General features: G+C 46.1%; 1 protein-coding gene across 1 annotated transcript in view; it reads left to right on the top strand.

Moving 5' to 3' along the window:
* Ctnnbl1 (catenin beta like 1) overlaps nucleotides 1–27827 on the top strand; it is a 160256-nt gene that overhangs the window by 107866 nt on the left and 24563 nt on the right. The gene's annotated exons all lie outside the window — the stretch shown is intronic.

Below are 27827 nucleotides of genomic sequence, written 5' to 3'. Positions count from 1 at the left end.
ACTTGGAGACCTCATCAAGTTCCGGTCAGATATTGACCAAGCTATCTGTAAACGAGTTAACCCTGCTGCCAGCCCTTTTTCTATCCCTGGTGGAACTCAGCTGAAAGAGGCCCTGGGAGAAGAAATGAGGGCCTCTGGAAATCTAGATAGTTCTGTAGCACTCGCTGTTCACTGCCCTGCCAGATTCTGATTGTGCTGTTACTTGCATTTTCATTTAGGCCTCACAGCTGGTGAAGATGGTGCTATCCTTGTTTATTCTCATGAGAAAATCAGCTCATGCAGGGACCAGTATGAGAGTTTTTGTGTGTTTATGTGCATATATATGTGTGCAGCTGTGTGTGCATGCATGCAGAGGCCAGAGAACAACTTGAGGTGTTCCTCAACAGCTGTCCACAAGTCTCTTGTTGCTCTGGGATTCAGTTATTTGGCCAAGTCGGTGTGGCCAGTGGGCCCCCGGGATCCTCCCATCTCTGTCACTCCAGTACAAGTACCACCCTGACTAACGTTTTGCATGGGTTCTGGGGATCAAACTCAGGTCTTCATGCTTGCAAGGCAAACACTTCACCAACCGAGCCACCTCTTCCTGCCCCACCCAGATCCCTGGTCTAAAAAGTTAGGGGTTGAGCCGGGCGATGGTGGTGCACGCCTTTAATCCCAGCACTTGGGAGGCAGAGACAGGTGGATCTCTGTGAGTTCGAGACCAGCCTGGTCTACAGAGCTAGTTCCAGGACAGGCTCCAAAGCCACAGAGAAATCCTGTCCCAAAAAACCAAAAAAAAAAAAAAAAGAGAGAGTTAGGGGTTGAGACTAATGAACTAAAAGCTGTGATGTCTGTACCTTCAGCTTCTGGGGACTAGATTGTACTTGTCAACACTGCTTCATAAGCCGGCCACCTTCTCACACTGGTGTGGCCAATGTGCTGGCTTCTACTGAGAGACTTGACACTGGGCTTTGAGCATGCGTGGAGAGAAGGTGAAGGCAAACAACCCTGAGCCAGCTCTTGCTCATGTGCAGGGTTCTAAGAAGTGAAAGAAGTTACAGATTCAGTGAGCAGCTGTTTTCCTGATGAAAAAATATGCCTAGTGGCATGCCGGTAACAGTACATTGCCTTTAGAGTGCCCGCGTTAGGAACTTGATAACATTATGTTAGTGGGGAAATGGCTTGGGAAGACAGCTCCTAGAAGGCATGGTGGGCTGTAATGGCTGGCATCCCACACACAGTGGCACCCAGAAGTAGAAGGGAGACCAAGGAGAAAGCACTGCTCTGTGTCTTCTGCCACCCGCCGGCTACTTTGTCCTGGCAAACTGGCCCCTAAACTTTGAATGGTAGGGAGAGGGCACATCATGCCAGGTTTCTTTGCCCTGCCTTGTCCCCTGGGTAAGTCCTGCGCTCTCGTTGCTGTCCATGCCTGTCTGATACAAGAGCACCAGGTAGGTGTATGTGCTGTGCTCTGGTATAGACTCTTGCCATTAGGAATGTTTGTGACTAGGGCCTTCTCGGGCTTCACCGTGCCCCTTCCTCTGCTGCAGTACTTCACTCTCATCGATGTCCTGGCTGCCAGTTCGTCGTCCTTTCCATCCTTAGTCGGAAGAATAGGCACCCCAGCTCTCAGGTCCTCCTACCTACTGGATCTCGGTTCTAGGACTTGGTCCCCTAACACTTAACATTAAAGAATCAGTGGGCTTGTCGTGTCTGGGTCCCACTGTCTAGCCTGGTGCTCGATGTGATAATAAGCGCACAATGTTTGGTGCCTGCTTACATTAGCAACTACCCTGGAAGACTTCACTGAGTTCAGGCATAGGCTTGAGCTCTCCCCAGAGCTGTGCGAAGCAGAAGTCATACAGCTGGCTGAAGTTCGTGTTGATGGTTGTCAGTGATACATGCCTGGGATAGGGGCCTTCCATCCAGCTTCTTCTGCAGTGGAAATAGGGGCTTTGCTAGACATGTTGGATTTTGTCACACTGGCCCTAGATGGTGGTAGAGGTCTCCCTCTGTAGCTGTTCTCTCAAGGGCCCTGTGTGCACAGAACATAGGTAAGTCTCGCCCAGGACCAGCTTCTTGCTGCGATCAGATTCCTAAGTAAGCATCGTGGTCAGGGAGTTAGTTCCCCAGTCTGGAAGCTACCTGGGCCTCCCCTTTTCTTTCTTAGCAAGCTTTGGGCTTGTCACACATTCTTGTGTCATCTCAGCCCTGTCACCTCAGGACCTGTTTAGAGCAACTGCAGTGACAGTTTAGCCTAGTGTGTTACAGGTGCCTTACTGCTAATCTTATGTGACCCTGGGCGCATTCCTAAATTCTCTCTCTTAGCCCCGGTTGCCCTGTCTATAAAATGATGAGTCTAGAATCCCCCTCTGGTTGCTCATAAGGACCAAGTGAAATGACACACATCCTGAAACTGCCATTCTGATGGGCTTTTACGTCTGTGGGCTGGTCCCACCAACTGTGGATTGAGAATATGAGTAGCAAGAATTGTCAGTACTAAGCACGTGCAGACTTTTTAGAGTGTGGTCATTGTTCCTCAAGCAATATAGTGTAACACTGTCTTATACAGCATTTACATTGCAGTAGGTATTGCTTGGTTGGTTGGTTGGTTGGTTGCTTGGTTGATTTGAGACAAGCACCTTTGGCTGACTTAAAATTGCCATGTAGATCAGGCTGGCCTTGAACTCTTCTTCTTCCTCAGTGTGTGTACCATCATGCCTGGCTTGATGATTTAAAGAATATGGGGGGTTGTTCCTGAATTATATGCAAATATTGTGCCATTTTATTTAAGGACTCTCATCACCTGCAAATTTTGGTATCTTTGGCAGCCTGTGCCTAATCTCCTCAAGATACTGAGGGCTGGCTTTATATTCCTATCATAGACCCTACAGTTGAATAGTTAGCTTTGAAAAGTGTTAACTGTCCCACAGCAAAATTGCCAGCAATTTTGGCCACCACAGAATGCATCCTTTCTAAAAGTCCAGGGGAGAGCGTGAGAATGGGAGGGCTATGTGATTGATATGCATGCATACATGTTTGGGTGTATGCAGGTGCATGTGGAGGCCAGAGGTCAATGTCTCCATTGCTCTCCACCTAAATTTTTGAGATAGGTCTTTCACTGGACCAGGAGTTTGCCTATTCAGCAAGATTTCCTGGCTCCAGGGATCCTCTTGTCTCTGCCTCCCCATCACTGGGATTACAGGGAAGCTCCACATGGTTGGCTTTTTACATGAGTGTTGGGGATTCAAACTCAAATCTGATCCTCGTGCATGGCAAGCACTTTACCAAATGAGCCATCTCCTGGCCCCTAGGAAAGCTCCTTCTTGATGGAGAGGTTGTGCTGCAAAGTGGTGTCCAACCAGCTATGGCCCCTCAGGCAACAGGAGGGGGTGAGAAAGGAGAACCTTCTAGACTGCCAAGACTCCAGAGAGGAGGGGAAAACAAAACTGCCCTTATAACCTCAAATTGCTGGTAATTGAGTTTCTCTTTCATGAGTCAGGGTGGAGAAGGAAAAGAATTATTGTAATTGAAATCCATTCAGGTTTGCATAATAAAACCTTCAGAAATAGATCTGGGGAGGCACTTAGTGTTGGGGGGATGGGTCAGAAAGACTCACTTGCCCTTGAGTGCAGTAATATGACTGGCTGCCTCCTTGGATTTATAAAGAATTGCACAGTGTGTATTATCTCCTTGGTATTAACTACTCCAGCATAGACAGGGAAGAGAAAAGAGCTGGGATCCAGAAATGGCATCTGACCTTTACTTCCCGGCTCTCTTTTAAATTCTTATTAAAATAGGCCCAATTTTCCTTGTATTGCCTCATTAGGTAGGTGAGTTATTGAGTTTGTAGCCGTTCTAGTTAATTGCGCTGTTTTAACATGGTTCCCCTGGAGGCTGTTAAGAGCTTTGAGGGGGTGAGCTCCCAAGCAGTGTAGGTGTGCAGCACGCTTGCTGGGCATGTGCGTGCATTTCCACCTTATCCACAGTGACAGTGCTTGATGGCAGGTCAGCAGCTTGAGGAAGACTTTCTGGTATCAGGGAAGGGTTTTAAGAGATTTCAATCAACTCCACATTTCAGGAATCATGTTGGTGCCTGAGTCCTCCTAGACTTCTAAGAAAACAAAAAAGCAGGCCAGGCTCCCACGACACTCATCAGATCATGCCAGGGTCAGAAGAGAAAGGGCATGGCTTCTCCGCAGTCAGACAAGAGGGGACTTTGGCCAGCCCAGGGGAAAGGAAGCATCATTAAAGACTCCTGGAACAGCAAGATGACGTGCATCCTTTGGTACCAACTTTGGATGGAATTAATGCTGTGGTTAAAATGGAGGAGAGACTGAGGCCATGGCAGGTCCTGTGTGCACAGGAAAGATGGTAGAATGCCAGTCTTGCAGCATCTGCTCTTCCTGGGTTCCCTCCCACACTCCCTGCTTCTGCCTTCCCCTCAGCCTTCCTGCTCACTTTGATCAGAGGCACCAGTCCCTCCCAACACTGGCCTGCACATTCCCTTGCCCTCCATTTGTCCTTGGCTCCCAGATCTTCACCTCTTCAGTCTCCCAAGCCCAGGTTGGTGGAGCTAATCACCTGAAGATACTCCCACACTCATCAGGCCTCCTCTTCCCTGGCTCAACTCCCCTGTACTTGTAGTCCAAGTAGCCTCACACCCTACCTGCCACCACCACAGAAGCCACCCCACCCTTACCTCTACAATTCCCCATGTGCAATTAATCCTAAACTGTAAATTCTGCCTCATAAAGTCTCCACTGAACCCTCTCCCTCATTATACCATCTTTGCCCCATCACCTCCCTGAGCTTTTCTGCAGCCCTAAATACCTGCTCCTTGAGCCCAGTTCTTGATTCCTCCCAGAGTTTCAACAGCTGTAAATGGACCAGTCATGCCCAGCTTTTAGCAAATTTCTAGTTTTAGGAAAGGGGGAAATGGGCATGGGGGTAATGACGATTTGTGCAGGTATCAGCCACAGAATTTATCAGCAATTACAAAGACCCACCAGACAAGAGGATTTCGTTATTAAAGGTGACAGAGCAAGGGCCTTAAAGAAGAGGACACTTGTGGTGGAAGGGAGACGGTGGCAAGGGCAAGGACTCCAGTCATCCCTCACAGTTGTAGCATCTACAGGAAGGCTTCTACACATCTGATTGATTTTGAGCCTTCCAATAGCCCCTCGGGGTTATTTCCCATTCTAAAGGATAGAGACTTTGAGCCTCAGCGAAATCATGAGCAGAGCATACAATGGGTGGGTAACTGAATGAGAACTCAGACCCCCTCCACTTCTAATCACAAACCTCATTTCCCAGGGTCATTGCTATTAGTCTTTGCTCCCATGAGCATCAAGAGCTTGCACGTTTGTTTTGCTGGGGTAGTTACAAGAGTTCTTAATCAGAAAGCCTTGACTTGTTATAACATTGATGCTCTGGCAAGTTATCATGGCAGTGGGACTCTTATTTAGCTCTTTTCATTTTGAATATGAACTCTTTCCCCACAGGTTTATATGTTGAAAGCTTGGGCCCTGACTGGTGGCTTTGGAAATGTAAGGATGTGGTGCTTGACTGGAGAGGTCTCTGGAGCTCAGTGCTCTGTGGGGTAAAGTTGGTTCCTGTTTCTCTCCTTCTGGCTCTTTCTACTTTGCTGCTGCCTTGAGGTGACCAGCCTTGCTCCACCACACCCTTCACCCACATGTACTTCCTCAGCTTAGTCCTGGAAGTGATGGAGCCCACCAGTGTGGACCAAAATCTGCCACTGTGAAGCAAAATACATATTTCTTTCCTTAAATTGTTCACCGCAGGTATTTCGTCACAGCCGTGAAAAGTCTAATGTTACCCTCTCAGATCGCACAGGTTGTGAAGGCTGGGTGGCAGTGACTTGGTGAAAGTGTTGTTAGGCATTTCTAGTGTCTGTCACAGTTCATGGTGCACAACAGGTGTTCAGTACGTATTGGGTGAGTCAATAATGAACTTATGTAGTATCCACATAATGTTTGCTGCTGCCATCAAGGCTAGCAGTACCTCAAAGCATCATTGAATCTGTATTTCTTACCATGTGGTCTGGCTGGTGTTTCTGCTGAAGAAGCTGCTCAGTAATATTCCATGCAAACTTGTTCCTTAATCTCTAAGAACGAGTGCATTCCTCACCCTCCTGAGTTACTGGAAGGGCTGAACTGACTTCCACAGTGTGTGCTTCTTATTAGGAAATGCTATTTTGTGATATGTCAGTACATAACTCTGACCCAGGCATCATACTTTGTAAGTGTGCTAGAGCAGAGCTGCTTTAAATTTTTATGCAATCCCGGATACATGAAATTGGTACATGGGTATAGAAAGTCAACATTAGAGGCTGGAGAGATGGTATGGAGGCTAAGAACACTTGCCCCTGTTGGGGAGGACCAGAGTTTGGTTCCCAGTGCCCCCTTCACATACCTCACAACTGCCTGTAACTCAGGCTCCAAAGTAGCTGACACCTCCACAGGGACTGCTTGCCCATGCACATACATACACACACAAACACACACACCCTTCACAGGGACTACATGCCTATGCACATACACACACACACACACACACACACACACACACCCTCCACAGGGACTGCTTGCCCATGCACATACATACACACACAAACACACACAGGCCTTCCACAGGGACTGCATGCCCATGCACACACACATATAACTGTCAGTATTTACTGATAATAAATCATAAAGTTATTTTAAAACAATTCTTTGTATACATATAATTTTATCATTTATTAAATATGAAAACAAATTTGTATATTACAAAATGGATGCACATCTTATCTGAATATTTGATGTCAAGCATCTTCAACATTTTTCACAACTTAGGTTTTATAATCACCAGTGCTGAAAATACTACTTCACATAAACACACAGTACAGAAGAATGTTTAGGGCCATTTCAGAAATTCTTGGGAATTCTCTCCTAATCCCAAGCCAAAATTCACTTAATGACTTTTTATGAAGCCCAAGTCATCAGTTTAAACAGCAGTTTTTAATATCAAACATCCTAACACAATGCAGTCAAAAGATACGCTAAATCAATACTTAGATGCTAAGGAATAGCAGTAGGAAAATATTGACGGTCTTTGTTTTCCATAATTAAACCATTATGTTTCCATAAGAGCAGAAAGCTTTATGTGTGCAGTAAAAACACTGGCTCCTAACACACAGTAGTCTCAGACCTGCACCCAGCGTTCTCTGGGATGAGGACATGCTCAGTGCAAAATGCTCACTTGTATGTTCATATCCGAGGCTGCTGTGAACACACACAGTACCACCTGGGCAAGTCTTGCCAGAAACACCTTGGACTCATTCCTTATTTGATTTTGATTTTGACTTGTTGGCCATCCAGAAACACACATACTCAGTATGCTTTTGGTCTCATTAGTAGTGGTGCTGGTATGAGGATGGCTTCTCTTTTATGTTCTGCTACTATCTTGGTAGTTTAAGAAGTATGTACTTGACATGCGTTTTGGTTTCTTAAACCTGCCAGTCTCATAGCTGGGCAGTATGTGTGCCAGTTGTGTGAGAGACATCAGACAAAACCCTTCCCAGAGAGGATTTACCAGGAAGCCCCCGGTCCCACCTTTCCATATAACCCGTGCCAGAGCTTGCAAACTCAATTCATCTTCTCCTCAAGCTTAAAAATCACAAGTTAGTTATTTATAATAGAATGATGGAGGAAAGTGATGACACTAAGCATTGTCATGATGGACCCTTTGTGCTGAACAAGGATAAAACGCCGTGCTGTTTTGTGTTGGGTTTGAAAACCTTGTAATGGAACACTTTCTGGATCAGTTCCCTTCCCTCCCTCAGCTGCTTGTCTTCCACCCATATTTGGATGCCAGCTGTAGGGATGTTCCCTTTCCCTCCCTCAGCTGCTTGTCTTCCACCCATACTTGGATGCCAGCCGTAGGGATGCTGAAACAAGCCGCCTGCATGTTTGGTTGGCTTGGGGCTCCTCTCCTCAAGCCTGCAGGGCTATTTGAAGTGCTGTTATCTGACTTGCTAACTGCCCCAAGTCCTTCAGGTTTTCCACACAGGACTCTTGTTTTCCCCTAGAAGACTGGAAAAAGGGTGCACTCACCATCCGGGAGGCAGTGCTCGCTTTTGAGGAGGGGAGGAAATGAGCTATCTGCTAATGGACACAGACCTACACCGCTTTAGCACTTAGACATTTCTCTCTTCTCTTTGCCATGACTCTTAGAGTTTGTTGGTTGCCAAGCACCTTTTAGCAAGTAAGTGCCAGGTGAAGAATTGAGCTGAGGTCATCTTCAAACTCTCTCCCAGAAGCCCAGGCTGCAGGGTCCCCTGTAGGTTGTCGGGAAGCAGCCTAGAGCTGAAGAGGAGGATTGCTTTTACAGGCAGGCTGACCCACGTCAGACCCAGCTCTACCCACAGGCTGCCCAGCGGTCTTGGGCAAGTTATTCCTTTTGTTTGAACTTGAATCCCACTTCAGTAAAGCAGGACTAGTAAAATCTTCCCCCAGGCTGTACAAAGTAATGATTGTGAGTGTCCTGTATTCAGTCCCCAATGGTTGGGCTATAGTTATCAGTGTTAGCTCCCTTCAGAGGTAGTCATCCCTCCCTCTTTCTTCCAGGGTTTGTGTTTATATATGGGGTACAAACGTCTGCTTTTGTGGACACAGAGCCCAGCTTTGAACCAATCTGTCTAAAGGCTGGATCATAACCCCAAGATAGATTACCAAGGCTTCACATGCTCTTTCATTAGGCAAACCATTAGGCCTTCTTGGTGCCAGGCTAGTGATTTAGAGGGAAGGTGAACAAACCTACAGCCCAGCTATCAAGACACCTTTTATGTTACAAGGTAAAAACAGGAGATGAATGTGTTCACAGCCCACCGAGAAAACAGACAGGAAGTCTGCATTTCTATGCCAAGGTAAGAGGCAGAAGGATGTTTGAGGCCCTGTGGACACAAAGGGAAGGGAAGTCTCCCCATCTCACCTGAATGTGAGAGAACAGGCAGAACAGCCTTACCTGGGAAGTGTGGCTCCTGAGTCACACTCTGGTGGAAGCTGAGTAGTAATGTCAGGGGAAAGCACATACAGAAAAGACAGAAGGGACAAATGACAGTGAACCTTTAACGTGGCTGCCACCAGCTTCTTGTAGAGCCCTGTATGCCCCACCTCCCTGTGCCCTCTGGAGTATGCCCCAAGGCCATGCTGGCCCAGTCTTGGTGGAGTAGCGGCCTGTAGAGAAGGAGATTAGAGCATTATTCAGAAGCCACATCTGTGGGACCTGAGCTCATCAGGGACAGGGCCCAGGACTTTCCTGGCGCAAGAAAGTGTTCATAAGAGCTAGTTCTTGTTGCTGTTATGGTAGTAATTTTATTATTTCATACCAAAAAGGACCTCCCAAATTTTCACAGGTCACAAGTATAGCAATAATTTCCATTATCTTGGCCATTTAAGCTAATTTTTTGCAAATTCAATGTTGAATCCAGAGGGGAGGGTAGAGAACAGTTCTTTTTCCTATGTTCTCTTTGCAGTGTTCATTCTGCCCAGTAGCAGCTTAGCTCTTTTGTGGCATTAGGAGAATTTCTTCTGGTACATTTGTAGAGTTGTCAATAGGAATATGATAGTGTTTGTTCATGATCTTGCTTAAATTTTATAGAAATGGTTTGGTATATAATTATATCCTTCATAGAAATCAAACAAATACCAGTATCAACTGGAAAATAGTCAGGCCATTTTAGGCTAACTTCTATAGTATTTTAAGTGATCCCAAAGTAAAGAACTAGCAGGAACTAAACCGTTATTACCTGTGAACTATGGTTTATTGAATTTAGCACATACTCTCTGTCGGGGTGCCGTTCCTGACGTCACCGTTTGAGGGCCGCTTGTGGTCTTAGTACTATAATATGCATTCCTCTTGGCCATGGTCTTACTACCCACACTTGACAGGTGAGAACACAGTATGGGACCCTCACATGGCCTATTAGAAACTGAACCTAGCATTCTCCTGTGGTTTCAAAATTATTTCACCAGTTTTTGTTTGGCCCTGATTTTTTTGTTTGTTTTTGTTTCAGACAATATATTTTGATCATATTCCTTCCCCTCCCCAGTTCCTTCTAGCGCCTCTCCGTCTCCCTACCCACCAACTTCATGTTTTCTCTCTCTTCCCTACTTCTCTCTGTATGTCTTTCTTAAAGAGAGAGAGACAGAAAGAAACAGCAAAAAAAAAAAAAGTTAAAGAAAACAAAATATAACAGAAGTATGCATGCACACCCCGTGGAGTCTGTTTTGACCAACTGTTCCTGGACGTGGGTCCTGTCCTAGAGTGTAGTTGATATACTCAGTGATACTCTATTAGAGAAAATGGATCTTTCCTTTCCTAGCAATTGCAAATAGTTTCTTGGTTAGGGGTAGGGATTTTTATTCGACAGAACTGATACACATAAGAACTCACAGAGACTGTGGTGGCCCTGCTTCTGATCATAAATGAGGGCTCCTCACCTACAGAGAGCTTGATTTAAATTGTGTGGTATCCTTTCCTGCTCTGCCTCTTTCTCTGTGGTCCTGCATAGTCTCCATCTCTCAGTGCTGATCATTTCGGCCTACCTCACTTTGTCTGCCTCTTGGCTCAGATGTATCTGCTTACCATATCTTCTTCTCTACATGGGGCTTTCCAGAGCTGATACTCAGTGCTTTTCAGCCTTTAGTCTTTACTCCTGGGCGTGCTCACTGTAACCTTACTCTGTCCCTCTCCTGACTCCTCCTGATTAATGGCATCAACTTAGAGCTTTCAACCCTAATTGGTTGGTGTCACTAGAAGAGCTTTGACAAAATGCTTGGGTCTGGGTCTCATCTCCACAAATTCTGAGGCTTGAGCCTTGGACCATCAGTATTTCTTAAAAGATTTCAGTTATGTCTGTGTGTCTGTGTGTTCAGATTTGTGGTTAGGTCCTGTGCCTGTGCACATGCTCAGAGGCCAGAAAAAGGCATGGGATGCCCTCCATCATGTTCCTCATGTTCCTTTGAAGCCAGGGTCTCTCCTTGAACATGGCTTGTTACATGGATGTTAGCGTCTGAACTCTGACCCTAATAGTTGGGAACCAAGCTCTCTTAACCACTGAGCCATCTCTCCAGCCCCAAGCATCAGTATTTTTAAAACTCATGATCCTAGTGTTTAGTTAGTGTTGAGGACACTGACCAGAGCACCCAGCCGTGTTGGCATCCTTTTCACATCCCTCTCTGCCCAGGGGAGCCGCCTGACATGTCAGGTGCTTTTTAAAAAGAACCCTTGCCATTTCTGAATACAAAAATTTTGGAGAAAAAGTTAAAATCATCCCCAAACCTCCACCCAAAGTTAGTTACAGTTAATGGATAGAATCCACTCAGACATACATATTGGGATGGGGGTCATGTGTGTGTGTAATTTTGCAGAGATGAGAATCTGCTTGGCATTCTGTTTTGTAACTACTGCTTTGTTACTGTGAAGCTCCACTCTCTTTAGAAGGCAAGAAAAGAATTCAGGTTGAGTGGCGTCTTTGGAGGTGGTTTAGTTTGGAGGGGAGCTTGGATGGCAAGGTGGCTCTGCCATATCTCCTGGAAGTATAGGAACTGCAAAATCAGGGAATGAGCTGGAGACCTAAGGCCATTGCACCCACGTTCATTCGCTTAGAGCATGAAATGGAAAGTTGCCATTCTGCTGGCTTCTTATAATGTGTAAATATTTGAGCGTGTTGGACATATTGGTACGTAACGGAAGATGTGATGTGGAAGGGAAGCACAGAAAATAAGCTTGTATACATCTCACTGCTCATAAAGAATACCCTTGCAGGTGTGCGGTGTTTGTTAGTGTCCTTTCCTACTAGACTCGTGTAAAATCAGATGGGGTTTTTATGTGCACCAGCCTGCAGGTTACTGGGGAAATGCTCAGTGTGTTTAATCATGTTGCAGTCTTGTTTGTTTTTTTTATAGTAGGAAAATGTCTTTGGCTGGCTTCTGGTGCCAGATTGATTTTGCTTGTGGGTGTCCAGATGCTGATGAGCTGTAATTAGCATAAGAAGGAGACTGGAAAGATGTTGAACATTCTTTCTTGGTAGCCAAACAGTGAATCCCCAAACAGAGGTTATCCTCAGGTATCAGACACACCTGAGGCAGCATTTTGCTCCTAGTTGTGGCTCTGCGCACTGGGGTGGGTTTGGAGACTCCTGGACCCAGTAAAGGCTGTTTTTCTGCAGTTCAGTGCTTCTTCTTGAGGAGTCACTTAAATCCCAGAGCGGCCCAGAGAGGGGCCCTGGCCACTAGGTTCAGGAGACTGGGGTATGTTTCGGCCCTGACTCTTCTGTTTAGCTTGTGACTTGGACAAGTCATTTGCTCTCCCAGAACCTCGCTTTTCACTGTTTAAAGATGGAGACAACAGTACTTCCCAGCATAAGAGACTACTTAAGATAATATGTAGGACAGTGATGGCTACAGCATGCAGCTGGTGGGTATTGTTCGTAGTGTTTGCTCTACTTCTGTATTCTTTACACTTCTTTGTAACACTTTTTCTTTGTCCTTGATTCCAAAGGAGAAAGAAAATAATTGTTAGTTTGTTCCTTATTTGCTGCAAGGTACCATAAAATAAATTAAGCATATGATTTTGATGATCACTAAAAGCATGCTTACAACTTCCTTAAATGTATTGATTAGTAATAAATCATGTTGCAGTAAGTATGCCTGCTGGCTGGCTAACTTTGGGAATGACAGTGTTCTAGCTGGTTAGCAGGCTGACTGGCCCGAGGTGTCAGCCATGCTGACAGTGGATGGTAACTTGGGTTTATTGAGTATTGCTGTATTACTACAGTATATGCAAGATGCTGTACCCACCACCAGCTTTGCATGGGGTGCCATTAGTTGGCTTTATTATTGATAAAACAGCCCTCCAAAAGTTAAGCATTTCCTCATTTGTGCACACAGTTTAAATTAACAGCAAGAACCTGAACGCACAGCTCTTAACACTGTGTTCAGTCCTCTCAAGGAACTACCTCAAGACCAGAAAGTTAAATGACTTTTAATCACCAAGGCAACAGTGCAGCAAGTAGCTATTTCTGGAAATGGCAGAGGGAGACTGAATGATAGTGGCATGGCAGGGCAGGAAAACACTACCAAGTTTTTGGTATTGGACAATGTGGGATGTAAAATGTTTTTATAGCTTCATTTTAAGTTTTAAAATAATGAACCATGTTCTGATAAGGTTCTTTCTGTATATATCATATTAATTTAGGTAGAACCTTTCTAAGTTCTACACTTGGCAGGGGTCTCAGCAGCATTATAGTAGGAAAAGCATAGCCTTTTATTAGAACCTGGAGACCTGAGTTGAAGTCCCAGCTTGTGCCAGCTATTTGCCCTGAAGGAAGAACTAGATATCTGGTCTACCTGGAGAGAGAACTATATAGAGATCATTCCCGAGAAAACTTACAAGATCAAAAGGGAGTAGGAACTTCCCACATGGACAAGACCTGGAAGAGCTTTTGGGCAGAAGGAATAGCATGTACAAAGGCACAGAGATCACCATGGAACTCTAGGAAGGCCAGGATTCCAGTGTGTAGTACTAGGAGTAACTGCCAGTACAATAGACCACACTGCTACCTGTCCTCCACAAGATCAGACTGGCGACCAGAAGGTCAGGGGTCAGTCAGACATGTTTATTTTATCCTGGTTGTCACCTGCAGTTTAAGATCACTTGTATATTTTGCTGTTTGTCTCCGTAAGGCAGACCTTTCGCTTTCCCTCCACTTATGATTCAGTTATGAATAACACATAGGATAGGTACCTTTAAGTACAATCTTGGTTCTTTCTGCATACTATCCCTGTACCCTCAGTTTCTTTCCCAAATGATAGCAACCCTCTCTGTTCCTGGCTCACTTTTGGAATCCCTGCCTCTTTCCAGACTATCCTTTGCTCCTTCCAGGGTTCCAGAGAAGACAAGCGAAGAGGCACTACCTCCAGTACCTCTAAAACAGGAATCTGGCCGCATATCTGATAATTCTCTTTACAGATCTAGACTAAAACTAGACCCTGGTGTAGCATGCGAGACTAGCCCCTATTGCCTTCTCCAGCAGCATCTTGCCCTCCCTGGAATCCTGTTTCTAGTGGTCAGAGCTGCACAGTTCCTCCCAGCATGCCCCAGCATGCCTTTTTCTCCCCGCCATGCTTCTACAGGGGGTGGAGTGAGTAGGAACCCTTTTATATGTTGTATTTCTTTAAGTAGACTCATTGAGAAGAAAACAAATCATCTTTTATGATGGGAATTTTCAAGATACCCAGAGGTATAAAAAGCATAACTACTGAGCTCTTAGCTTACCCATTACCCAGCTCTGATAAGTAGCATTTGCGAATCTGGTTTTATCCCCCTGCTCCCTACTCCGTTTTCCTGTAATGTTTTAAGACATTCCTGGACATGATGGAATTTTATCTCATATGGAATGTTTATAAAATCAATAACAAGTATAAATTTAGCCGTTTTTCTAGCTGGAATGTATTTGTTAACATTGTGAACATAGTTCAACAGTTTGATGTCAGAAATAGCCAAGCTCAAGGTGTCTCCACCATGTCACTATTTTGACACTTTTAAAGTGGGGCATACTGTGCTGTAAGAGGCTATCCTGTGTGTTTAAGACATTCAACAACACGTCTGTCCTCCACTTACCAGAGCCCAGTAGCACCTCCTATCATCACAGATAAACACAGCAAAAGAATTGCAAAATATCTCCCACACTGGGCTCCTTTCCCTCATCCTCCCTCCCCCCACTTTAAGAACTACCCACACAGAGACAGGGGATGAAAGGAATGGGTGGGTTGTGCAATAGTCTGGGGAACTGAGTCCTAGAAGGAAATACACTTCTGATTCTGATTGTGCCCGTTAGTGTACTGGAGAATAGTCTGTTTTCTGTTCCCTGTGCCATATCCCACCATGCCACTCAGAGCTACTGGGTAAGAGCACAGGCTTCCTAGAAGTGGACAGAAGTCGTGTGCTCCCTGTGGGTGTGACTCACTGAGCAGGACAGTCCCTGGGCCAGCTTAAGGGAACTCTAGAAATAAACACCAGCAGCAGGGTATGTTGTCCCAGACCTGCCCCCGTGCACTCATCCGCCGGTGCTGACTAGGGAAGTCTCTCCTGGAGAATGCATCTTGGATTCCAGAGCAATCCAAGGAGCATTTGTTTCACAGAAATTACTTTGAAGCCTGTTTTTGCCAGAGATCATCTGTTTTGTATAAAACAAGGGACACTGGTGATTCATTGTATGGTTTTTTCAAAATGGCTTTCTGTGTAGTTCCTTCAACTCAGCTCACTAAATAGTACCTAGAAAGTTGGGTACTGGGAGACCTAGTTCCCTGGAATGGTAGATTTGGGGATGTGGAGAAAGCTGGCCTTTACAGTCAGATCCCACTGATGTGCAGCTCCTACTAGCTCTGCCATCTTGCCTAAGGCACAGCCTTCCTGAGCCTTATATGTTTTCATTTGTATAGAAAGAAGAATTCACATAAAAGTGTCCATAAATACTAAGAGGTGGAGGGTGTGCAGAACACTTTCCTGGTATGTGTTTTAAGGCCCTGGATTCCACCCAGGCACAGAAAGAGAGGGAGGATGGGGAGTGAGAACTAGCTAGCGTACTCACTGTCACGGAGCACTGACAGATGACTTCCCTCTTTGGGAAGACCCTCTGGAGAAAGCAGGAACATCCCTTCCCCACCCCACCCCCAGGTTGTTCATTTTCTTCTTTCTTCTCCTTCTCCTCCCTTCCTCCTTCCTTCTTTCTCCTTCCTCCTTTTTTCTTCCTCTTTCTTCTTCTTTTGGCCTGTCTCACTGTGTAGCCCTGACTTACTATGTAGACCAACCAGACTGACATCAAACTCACACGCCCCGCTTCCCTCTAGTTCTTTATTATACACCTGTGAGATGGTGAGTCTGATACATGGAAGAAAGCTTGGACATTAAGCCCAAAGCCTGTGTGCCGGTAACAGCGTGGAACCGTCCTCACACACGGTATGGTTTAGGTTCTACTGAGTCCTTTCTTCCTGAGGAGGGAATTGATGGACACCTGTTAGAGTGTGACCCCAAAGTGTTTCCACAGCAGAGTGGATTGCGTGTTTCTCCAGACATTTTCCTGTGTGAACGATCAAAGAATGCTTTAGTTTGCTCATCTCAGACACAGAATTAAAGAACTGTCTGTGTTCCAGCAGCACTGAAACGCTTCCATCCTGTCACCATGAAACCCTTCCAGCCTCCTGCCACACCACATCAAGTTTCAAGCAAATGAACATGAGCTGCTTTGTGTCTGCACACAGAATTTTCTTGTGGCAATCCCTGACGCTCAACAGTTGGCAAGGCCTCAGGCATCAGAAGATGACTCTGATGTTTAGTGTGGGAGGAGCAGGCGGGGCTGACTGTTGAGGACTGAGGCAGAGCCTCTGAATAAGATGAGGATGGTAGGGATGACTTTAACTCATTCCCAAAAGCCTTGACCTCCGCTCTGGCACATCCTCCACCCAGGCGTACTTCTTTCCAAAGCAGGTCTGCAGGGGTGGTTCTGGAGTATGGAAACAGCTCCCAAGTCTTGACTGTGATGGTCAGCTCTGCTGCACCAGTCGCCCCCGCCCCCCATACTCAGGGTGTACAGGTAGAGACAGACCTGCTGACAGACTGTGCCTAGCCTCTGGCTATGAGTTCAGGCCGAGCAGGTATACTGTGCTTCACCAGCCCTACAGAGCTGTTTGACAATGCATTGAGCTGGCCATCGAGGACACTTTACAAAAGAAAAATGTCACACTGCAAATATCCTAGCCGTTTGCCTCATTTTAGGATCTAAGGATGTTTTTATGTGCTTCATGGCAAAGGAGTGGCAGTAACTAGATAATGCTCTTCCCAAACCCAGAAAGAGCTCATAGACCACAGCAAGCCTTCATTTAGATGAAGTACTCTGAAAGTAAAAGGCAGGGAACTGAGCTGAACTCTGACTGGTGCAGGGCTGTCCTTATCAGAGGCCTCATCCAAGCTTCCATGTGGCCAGAGGAACTCTATTCAACCATCCATCCATCTACTCCACAGTGCTGACACTTAGGGGCACCTGCTGTAAAATGAGGGTGTTGAACTCTAGGCAAAAGCCTCCTGATCCTTTCTACCAAAGTCTGTGATCTGTGTATAGTCATGGAAAGTGTCCTGAAAAGAAAGGGAGACTCATGCTTCTTCATCAGCAGTTGATGTGCTCCTGGAGCTTCCCCTGTTGGGATGTGGGCTGCTTCTGAGAATAGGTGTGGCTATGTGCACATCCCTTTGCTTAGGGTCACCCGCAGGATGTTCATGACCTCTCTCTTTACTGTGGGAGTCCTAGGAAAGAACTTAGGGATAGGGTGTCAGTTAGAAGATGCAGGACTACTGCTGGGAACTAGAATCACAGATACTAACAAAAAGAGTTCAGTGATATGTATGTTTCTCTAGGAAAGATAAACCCAGAGGCCAGCTGGACCATTCTGACAGCTTCCTGGTGTCCTGTCCTTCTTATCTTGAGGCCAGAAGTGTTTGTTGGCTCTCACTGTGCCCCAAGCAACTATAAAGGGGCCTGACTACTCTTTGCAAGATTGCTTTATGGTCCCAGATGGCTACTAGTGCTCTGGTTATAACTCCTGTATTCCAGAGAGCCGGAAAGAAAGAAGGGGGAAGGGCAGAAGAGGACATGTCCCTCCTTATAAAGGTTCCAAAAGCCAGTCAAGCATAAATCACTAATGTGAAGTTACCTATAGGGTTCTGTTTGTTTTGTTTTTATGTTGATCAAAATATCTCTCTAATTGAAATGTGCTCTAGTACTAAGAGATCTGAGGTGGACCAATGTGTGTGAGCAATGGCAGTTTCAACCCTTCTGCTTGCTGTCCTTGGTATACGGCTTCTTGTGGCAATTTGTCCAAGCCTGCTTTGGGTTTCAGAAGTTAAGTGGTGCTCCCTAGAGCCATTGTCATAAGGCCATGCTGCTGCTGCTGGGACAATGGGGTTGGTGTCCCTGACAAATCACATTGCAGGAGCCAGAGAAAACTGCAGGTGAAGAGTCCCCACTTCCAGCTCGTCATGGTGCACACATGGTAGGGGCTGCATGCAGCTCCTCCATTCTTCCTTAAGTCTGGACGATGCTACTCCAGGAACTCTTCTCATAGCCTTGGGCCTATGAGAAGCCACGCCTTTCAGCCCTTTCTCTGTAGACTCTGGAAGCCAGGTTATACAGCACAGAGAAGCATTTCCCTACTGTTCCAGGCTACAGTTTTATCAAGATAACATCTAAATACTTCCCTAATTCACGTACTGCTAGGCTATCGAAGGGAATCCCAGGGGAGCGGCAGTGACAGAGGAGTCAACCCAGGCAGCACCTGCACCTGCTCTGCTCCCAGTAGGTGCTCCATGTGTGCGGAGTCTCATCATAGCCCAGAAGTGAGAATTATTCAGTTCATTTTAGTTATGTTTCAAGTAGAGTGGGCTTCAGTGGGAAAGACATTCACAGTTTCAAGTAACACATGAGAACTCCTTTTAGGAAAATCACCTTTGGAAGTTACTTCATTTATATCTCAGGTTTACTTTTCTTCTTTCCTTCTCCTTCTCAGCATTTTCTTAGGAAAATTTTCAAACATAGCAAAGGTGAAAGAAAGGCTCAGCGAATTCTGCCATCCCTGCCACCAGGATACAGTTAAAGCACCGCTCTGTTTCCTTTACCGTGTCTGCTGTGCTTTTTTCCCTTCTCTCATTCTTATGCTTTATTTTTGATACAGAAAATAAGTTGCAGACAAGTTATACTCCTGTGTGTTTATCATTAACCTCGTGTTGTTATTGCTTAGTTACGATTAGGATGCACAGACCCTTGTCCCCACCCCCACAGAGGGGACCTAGACCCTCAGTCAAGGCTCACACAGTGTCGGCTTGTTTGAGTAAGGCATTCACTCTGCGTGCCCTTTATGAGATTTGTTCGTAGTTGGGGGTCTCTTTTTTTTATTGCCGAGTAGAATTCTGTTATGTGGATGAACTTTTCCACTCTTCCTGTTAATAGGCTGGTTAGAATTGAACTATGGGAAATAGCCAGGAATATTTGTGTCCCAGTCTCTGTGGTCCTGTTTCAGGACCTCTTGCTGGGTCATTCATTAGTTTGCATCTTTTTGATAACTGGAATCTCAAGCTATCTACGTCATTCTCATCCTATAGTCAAGAATAAGGTTCCTAAGCTATAGGATGGAAAAAGATCTAGAATGAGTATTTCTTCAGGTGTGGACTAGAAGTCTAGTCTCCTAGCTCCATCCCTCTCCCTCTCTAAAAAAGAAGGCGGGACCTGAGACTCTCTCTGGAAGGCCACTGACTATTTCAGGTTTTGCTTAGGGCCATCTGAATGCCGTGAGTTGTGTTGTTGCCTGTGTTTCTGTAAGATGCCCGTCTGACCTGGCTGCTCTTCTGTGTGCATCCCTCCTTGCCCCTTTTCCAGGATGACCTTTCTGGAAGACAGAACTAGCTGCCTTTTTCTACTGTCTGCTCTGTATCCCATGGGACCCAATCCAGATACTAGTCAAAGGTTCGGGGTTCTTGCATCTCCTATATTTAGCTGTTTGTTCCACCCTCTATCCTGTGCCCACCTGATCTGCCCTTCACATCTCTGTGCCCAGCCTCTTGGGCATGCCCTTACCCCTTTGCCACTGTGATACATTGCTTTGAATCTGCAGGGTTTCTTTTGTCCTGGCCCTCTCAGAAAGCCAGCTCTTCTTCTCATTCCCTTCTCAGGGATTCAGTTATTACGTGTGTGTGTGTGTGTGTGTGTGTGTGTGTGTGTGTGTACGTACGTACGTACAGCAGGCTCTTACCATGAGCCTCATTATGACATTGATTCAGCATGAGTTAAATGATGCAGGACTGAAACTCACCCAGTATTGCTAATTAGGAGAGCCAGCCTCTAGTCAGCACCAGGGTATGCAAAAAAATCCACGAATATAGCAAGGGCTAGTCTTTTCTGTCTGAGGGGTAAATAAGGAAACACACTTTCTGATGGTAGCATTCTCTTTTACTTCCTCTTAAATAATCCTCTCTGAGAATCTCTGTCTCCACACAGCTACATTCTTTACATACAACTACATATCTCTCTTTACATACATATATCTCTGTCCTACACAGCCACGCATCTCTACACACAGTTACATCTACAGTTTCATCTTCCTTGTCCCCACACAGTCACACTCTTCATACATCCTCCACACGTTCCCCACACAGTTACATCCTCCACACGTTCCCCACACAGTTACATCCTCCACACGTTCCCACACAGTCACACTCTTCATACATCCTCCACGCGTTCCCCACACACTTTCACATTTCTCCTTACACCTCTCTTTCAGCACACACACCCTCATTCACATCCTGCACAGCCCTTTCCAGCATCTCCCCACATAGCTCAACACAGCTTCCTCTCCTCACAGCCAAACTCTGGACAATTATGTTACTTTTTCAGGACCCAACCCATTCTCATAACACAGGATAAGTCATATGGTTTCTCTTAGGCTAGGCAGGGTGACATTGACCAGCCAGCGAGTAACACTGGCCATAGCCAAAATGCTTAGGGTTCTCAGACAGAAAGTAAACAGTTGGCTGAAACTTGAGCCTGTGATGTAAAATGAGGCTGGGACTACATGCAAAAAGACAATTACTGTAGAGTGTTGTGTCTACCAAGGTTGCTTCTAGCCTGATCTTGAATCAGCAATAAACAACACTGGAGAATTTATCCTTTGGTATTCTCTTGGATTTGTTCTGAAGTCTAGAATTAGTTGTCTTTGTAACTGAGAATTCTGTTACTTTCCTATGTCAGTGTGAGTAATAAAAGTATCCTAGTATTATTTCTGTTTATCAGAATTTTACAATTAAGTAAAAATCATCTTCCTGACAATCCACAGCTATACGTATGCCCAGTATACGGAATATATGTATGAGATAAACACACAATCTGTGGGAATAATACCTGTGGCTATTGTTAGGGAAGGAATGTGGCAGCACATGAGAGAATTACAGCCAGAGCAAGTGTCGTTTACAGTCAGTAACTCCATGACTTTGCCTAGTAGGGCTCCCCAGCAGACAGTCCACTAATTGTCACCTGCTGTATGCTCCCATGGCAGCTTTCAGCAACCCTGCCTTTGAGGAGCTTACTTTCTCTTCAGGAGACCTGCGGATTAGTGTGGCAAGGGCTCTGATGGACAGCAGGGTGTAGGAACACTCCCACACATCATCCTGGACACTCCACTTCGAAAGCTTAGTCAAGTAGAAGTAGCCTGTGGTTTTTATTTGCCTCGCTAGTGGGGTTGGGTGCTCTTTTAATGTTTAAGGGAAAGAATCGAGTTTACTTTCTGTAGAACTGACTAGGTTATTTGTTTCCTAGCTATTGTGATACAAATTCCTTTTCCTAATTGAGCCTCTAGTTTCCTGTCTGGAAATGGGAAGACTGATCAAAGTAACCTGTAGAATGTTGTGAGTGTGAAATGGCATGCAGTGTGCACACAAATGCATGGTAGGTTTGCATCTGCGTTACCATTTTAAGGACCCACATACGCCTGCCATGTTTTGAATATTCAGGAACATTTGGGAAGAGTAGGAATATGTGTATTTTATGTGTGTGTTAAAGAGGCTATATATAGATGCTCACACAGATCCATCTGTCTTTTGAAGAGTGTCTGATCTGACTGGCATCAGTATTCAGCTGGAGGGACTGAGCACACACGTGTAACTCTGTATGGGTTGCCACATCCCTGACTAAGCAGATGTCCATTATCGTGAAATGTAAGAAGAGAACAAAATTAATAGTAAAGGCAGAAGCGTGTAATACTGTGGCTTGATTTGACAGGGCCTCCTGCTACTTCAGCTGCCAGTGCCGGCCATGCGGCAGATTAATCTGTATTCCAGCACACTACTGCTGAGGCTGGGATCGATCTAATTAGGGTATTTTGAACATCCTGTTTGCATCTAGAATCTAACCAGAAACCAGGATGTCTGTCCATCTGGGTAGCTGAAGGGAGGTGGGCAGTCGGTTTGGTACTAAAACTGGATGGTGTAATTTTAGAGTATGAAAACAGCACCGTGTTTGGTTTCCTTAGAACAAAGGAGCTGAAGGCCTTGGGTGCTGAGTGGAAACAAAGGCAGTGCTGCAACGTGACCTTGAATTCTAAAGTAGCCCTCTCCATCTGACCCGAATATGGGCCTGATGTGTGAAATACAGGAGCCATTTCTATCCTGCTAGAACCCTGGCTGACCCTTGTGTGTCTGTCTTTAGCCAGCTATTTGGGCTGTTGGAAGGCAGGCGGAGGTTCTGAGGCTGCAGTGGCCAACCAAGCCTGGCAGGATGGATGATGGCTCAGCAGGTAAAGGTGCTTGCTGCCAGCTTGAGTTTGATTCCTGGGGCCCAAGCGGTAGAAGAAGAGAGCCAGCTCCTCTGACCTCCACGTGCACTGCAGCACGTGTAGATACACGTACACGCACGCACACAAACACATACACGCACGCACAGTCATCCGGATGCAGGGAGCTTTATATTTATTCATAGTCTTGCATTCAGGTTGATTCCTGCCCTGCCCCTGCCTTCTTTCTCCCTTCACCCTCTGCTTACTTGCCACACTGACCTCTTCTGTTTCTGTCCACCCTGTGCCTGTTCGGGTCCTCGGCTTTGGTCGGCTTCTTGGAGCACCCTCACTCATGCTGTTCTCCCTGCCTGTTTTCTGCCCACTCTCGCTTTGAATATGATTGTACCTATTTTTTGTTTTTCAATGGCTTTATCAAAGACATATTGCACCTTAGGTGGAGTAGAGCTTGGTATTTTGGTGTATATGGATTCTGGGTGTGGGTGTCACGTTGTTACCAGTATGCCCCGTGCCCATTGGTTGCCATCATTTCTGTTGTCTGTCATGTCCTTCAGAGGCATCTGGAGGGCAGGATCGGTGTATGTCACTTCTGTCCCCAGACACTACCTGACATATGATAGAATTCCTGTGCCTGCTTTAACCTGGGGTCCTCCTCTTGTGACCAGCTCTGTTGCCAGAGCCTCCTCTTCCTTTCTGGTGATTGTAAGCCTGCCCTGCCAATCACACTGAAACTTACCGGAGATCCTAGCAGCACCCTCCTGGGATTCGGAGGCACAGGAGGAGTAAGAGGACATTGCATTTAGGAACTGTTGTGTATCTCATCGCCCCCTCCCATCGCCTGTCCCTCATTATAGCAGACCTTATACCATGAGGAGTATCCCACTCATCCCTGCCTTCAGGAGTGTGCCCAGTCTGTGCTTCAGAAACTAGATGTGCCCGTAAAACTCAGACTCCTGGCTCCTGCCAGCCTACCAACATTACTTCAAACACCAGTGCGCTCAAGCTGTCTGTTTGCTCTCTCCTTGGTTTCAGAAGAGGTCTTTTCCTCCAGTTCCAATTCTGACCTTCTGCTCTTCTCACCCTCTCTTTCCGGCTCCTCCTCATGTCCCCTGTGTCCCCTGCATGCCACTTAGTAGTGTTCTCTGATGTTACTCCCCAGCCTTGTTCATAGGACAGCAAGCTGCCCCGCAGCCAACTCTTTGATCCCCATGATCTGCTGCTGTGGTGCCTGCACATAGACGCTGTCAGGATGTTTTATGCCCTATCATTGACCTGAAGTTGTACAACTCCAGGACGAGAAGCTATGTTTTATAGTTTGGCAAATTACGTGTTCTCTTCTCAACAAATGGTTATTATGGCTAAATATGCTCATTTTTATTTAAAGGTAAGCCTGCCTGCTGAGATGTGCTGTGTCCTTCAGCTCCCTGTAAACAGCCATTCCTGCCTCAGGGATGTCTGCAGGTTCCCAGATTTGTGGATTTTATAAACAGTCACACCCAGTACTTTGTTTTAATCTGTTGTGGGATTAAAGGACGAGTGAGGTTGGCCTTGCTCCATTTTAATGTTAGAAAGGTTTTTTTCTCACCAGCACCCAGGCAGGCAAAGACACTGCAGGAACTGTGGGCCCAGAGCAGTGCTCAAGGAGAGAACTGAGCTCTCCACAGTGCTGTCTGTGGTGGTGTGGCACAGCTCAGATTGCCGTCTGGTGAGTGGGTGCTGTGCACGTTTCCCTTGAGACAGCAGAGCTAATAGGTGGGTAGGGCAGCCTCATTTTACAGACAAGAAAACCAAAGCAGATAAACCACCAGTCTGAGGTAAAATAGTTAGTAAATGCTGGGGACAGGATTTGAACCCAAGTCTGGTGAATTCACGGTCCTCATCTGGAGCAGACCCTAGTTCGAGTGAGTTCTCGGCACTTGTTTCATTCTCTGCAGGGAATCTAGTATTCTTCCTCATGAGCAGGCCGACCTGAAGGCAAGTAGCTCCTCTCACGGAGTGAGTTGCTGTTAACCAAACACATGTTGGGGTTTGGACCTCAATTATTTTTAAGAAACACTGATTAATTCAATTCTATGTAGTGATGTGCCCTAGGAGGCTACTTGAAGTGCTGTTCTAGAAAGACCTGCTTGGGGTAAGAAGCAACGATTCTTAACTAAGGGACCATCGCTAAGAGATGGGGACTCTCAGAACGTCCAGGCAGAAGTATTCCTCAGATTCTCCAGTGTCCTGATTTGGAGGGAGAGGGGATTGTAGATTTTAGATTCCCATGCCCCTTTCCAAATGTGTTTTTACCTGAGGCAAGTTATACCCTTCCCTAGACCATCGTTTCTATATGCAGAACCCCAAAGGAGGCGGACTCGAAAGCTCTCGCTCCTTCCAGCTCTGAAAAATCATACACCTCTAACTGCCCTGGAAAATCAAACTTTTAGTCCTCTGCATAGATACCATCTAGTTCATTGCTAATCGCCCTGGAGAGGCCCTGAGGAGAGTAAAGCTAGGGAAAGGATGGACCAGAGCCACCCCTCCAGGCAGTTTCAGTAATTAGTGGAGAGGCAGCCAGTCGTGTGTCTGTTGAGCAGGGTACCCAGCAGGCAGGGAGTTACACGGGCACAGTGTCAGTGCTGGCTTTGACATTCTACCAGGATGCCAAGATGCCACCTCTCTCACTAGTGAATTGAAAACTAGATTTATCTGACCTTTCCCTTTGTGGATTCCAGGTATAGGGTATAGGATGTATAGATGCAGTATGGTGTGGTGTGCGGCACATGTATGTGGTGTGTTCTATGTGTAGAGTGTGTGTGCGTGGTAGGGGGATATGGCAGGTATGTCTGTGTGTTTTTCTCTGCAGTGGCCCTACCACATCTGCACGTCCACATTGACAGCTCCATAGCCATCCTTCACCTCCATTTTATCCTGTCGAAATGACAGAGCAGCTGAGCAGCGCTGGCCAGCAGATAAACCTGTTATCTCCTCTGCTTTCTGTGCCAGCAGCTCTCCCCATCTCCTTGGTGTATGAAAAATTGACACCACCTTGGGCTGAAATCTGTTCTTAGGGAAGCTACATTTATTAGTAGCTAATGAAACCTGTGTACTAAAACTTGGGGTGGCTGGAGCGTTTCCCTGTGACATATGACAGGCCAGAGCTTCCAGAGGTAGAAGGAGCATGGAGCTTCGGGTTTGCTTGGCTTAAAGCCCTATCAATCAGGCAGATGACAGCTTGCTTAGTGTACTGTGCCGATGGTCAAGGTTTCTCCTGCCTAGACTAAGCGAGCTGTGGACATGCATGCTAAGAGGATTTGGTGCCAAAAGTGATCCTTTCAGAGCCATGTTTCCCTCCTTGAACGTACTGCTCTGGATGCCCTCCCCAGACACCAGTGACCCCTGCCCTCTTGGTAAGGTATGTAAAGAACACCCTTGGTACTTTCTCATCTGCCAGAATCAGCATGATTCAAAGGGAAAATGACTGCAGAGTGAAGTTCTGGTTCGGTATTTGTGGAACTGTGTAAAACTCGGTCTCTTCTTTATTTAGACTCTGAAAGAAATTGCTCTGGAAAAACTAATTCAGTAATGCAGGGAAGGCGGGTGTTATTCATGCCTTCCTCCATATGGCCTTTTGCTTCATGTTAGCCTCGTTAAAACTGTGGGTTTTCGTAAATCCACAGTTACATAGTGTGGGCACAGTGAGCCCCTGTGGGGCCTGTTTTCAGGCTGATCTGGTTTCTGGGCCCTCTTGTCCTTCCTTAACAGCCAGGGGATTGGTTTTTGTTTGTGGGAAACATAGCAACAAGGAAAGGGTTGCCGTTTGGAGTCAGAGAACATGGATTCTGCTTTTTCAAGCATGGGATCGCAAATTAACCTCTCCGAGCCTTCAATTCCAGATTGATAAGACTGCGATAAGAGTGGTGCCTTTCTCATAGCTTGGCTGCAAGGTGTGTAGACAAAATAGTGTGCTGTCGTACGTGCGCGACGCATGGTGACCAGGTACCATACCTGCTTTCAAATAGGGCTGGGGAGAGAGAAGGGCACTGAGAGCCAAGCCATGGCCTCATGCATGTTACGTAAGCATTCTGCCAACTGAGCTGTGCATCTAGCCCTCAAATAGGCATCTGAAGCAGCTTCAGAGAAAACAGTAGGCTGGTGCTAACTCTGACTTTGAGCGAGAACTTCCAAAAGACAGATGGCAAACTAAGGAAAATATTCAAAACATACACAAAGAAGGTAGTTTCCTTAACCTACAAGGATCCCTTAGAAATCAAAATTAAGAAAACTAAGTTCACACGAGAAGCCATGCAAATGTTAGTAAGCATGGTGTGATGAGTAAATCATGTTACCCTGACTATGCTAAAGGAACCTGGTAGCCAAGTGTGCCTATGAGGGTGTTTCTGGGTCAGATTAGCATTCGGATCAGATAGCTGAATAAAGATCATCCTCCCAGTGTGGGTGGGCATCACCCCGTCTGTTGAGAACCCCAAATATAATAAGGAGGAGGAAGGGCCAGACAGCCCTCAGATATGGTTCTTACCCCTCCAGACAAAGACTGGGGCTTAGTGTATTTGTCCTGAGCCTCGGGCCTTTGGGTTTGCCGTGGAGCTGCTCCTCTGGCTTCCCTAGGTCTTCAGCTTGTAAGTGTGTCTCCACAGGCACCAAATACCAAACCCTCACCACAGACCTCTGTATTGTAGGGTATTCCGCAGTACCCTGTGTCTGGGGAACCCAGTTCATGCACATAGGAAAAGAATGTGGGACAGGCACATGCTAATCAGGCGGCATTCTGGTTCTACCTGTCTGGTTGTTGTCATTTCTCTTGGATGGTGTGCATTGTGAGGAAGGGTGTAGGGGGATGGATACTTAGCTACCAATCCCTTTTAGAGATTTTTATTTATTTCTTGTGCATACACACATGATGTGGGGAGAGGGTACATGTGCCACAGCCAACACATATATGACGGTCAGGACAACTTTGTGAATCAGTTCTTCCTTCCCATCTTTATGTGGGTTCCACGGATTGAACTCATCTCTCCAGGTTTGCATGGCCCGTGTTGTCTGTACCTGGATAATAGGTTTCTCCACTGATACAGTAAGCCAGATCAAGCCAAATTGAAAAAGTGTAACAACAGGTTTATTTGCACAAAGCAGCTCCCAGACAGGTTCTCCAGTTCCAGAACTTGAGGCCAGAGAAGCCGCATGCCCAAACTAAAGCAGGGAGATTTATATAGCCTGTCGGCGAGGGGTAATGATGTGTCTGCCACAGACTGGGTTTGTGCCCAAGTAGTCAAAAGCTGGAATGCTTAGGTGGGGACTTGGGCCGCTGGTAGCAACAAGGGAGGGGGGGGAGGAAGTTTCAGTAGAGATCCTCTGAGAGGGTAGGTTTTTTTGTTTGTTTGTTTTTTGTTTTAAAGATTTATTTATTATGTATACAGTGTCCTGTCTGTATGTATGCTTGCTGGCCAG

This window comes from Microtus oregoni, unplaced genomic scaffold (assembly GCF_018167655.1).
Source record: "Microtus oregoni isolate MIOR12 unplaced genomic scaffold, Mior012 000020F_ref0000438, whole genome shotgun sequence".
NCBI classification, from domain to species: Eukaryota; Metazoa; Chordata; class Mammalia; order Rodentia; family Cricetidae; genus Microtus; species Microtus oregoni.
The sequence above is the reverse complement of the archived record's forward strand: the minus strand, read 5'-3'. Positions and strand labels throughout refer to the sequence as shown.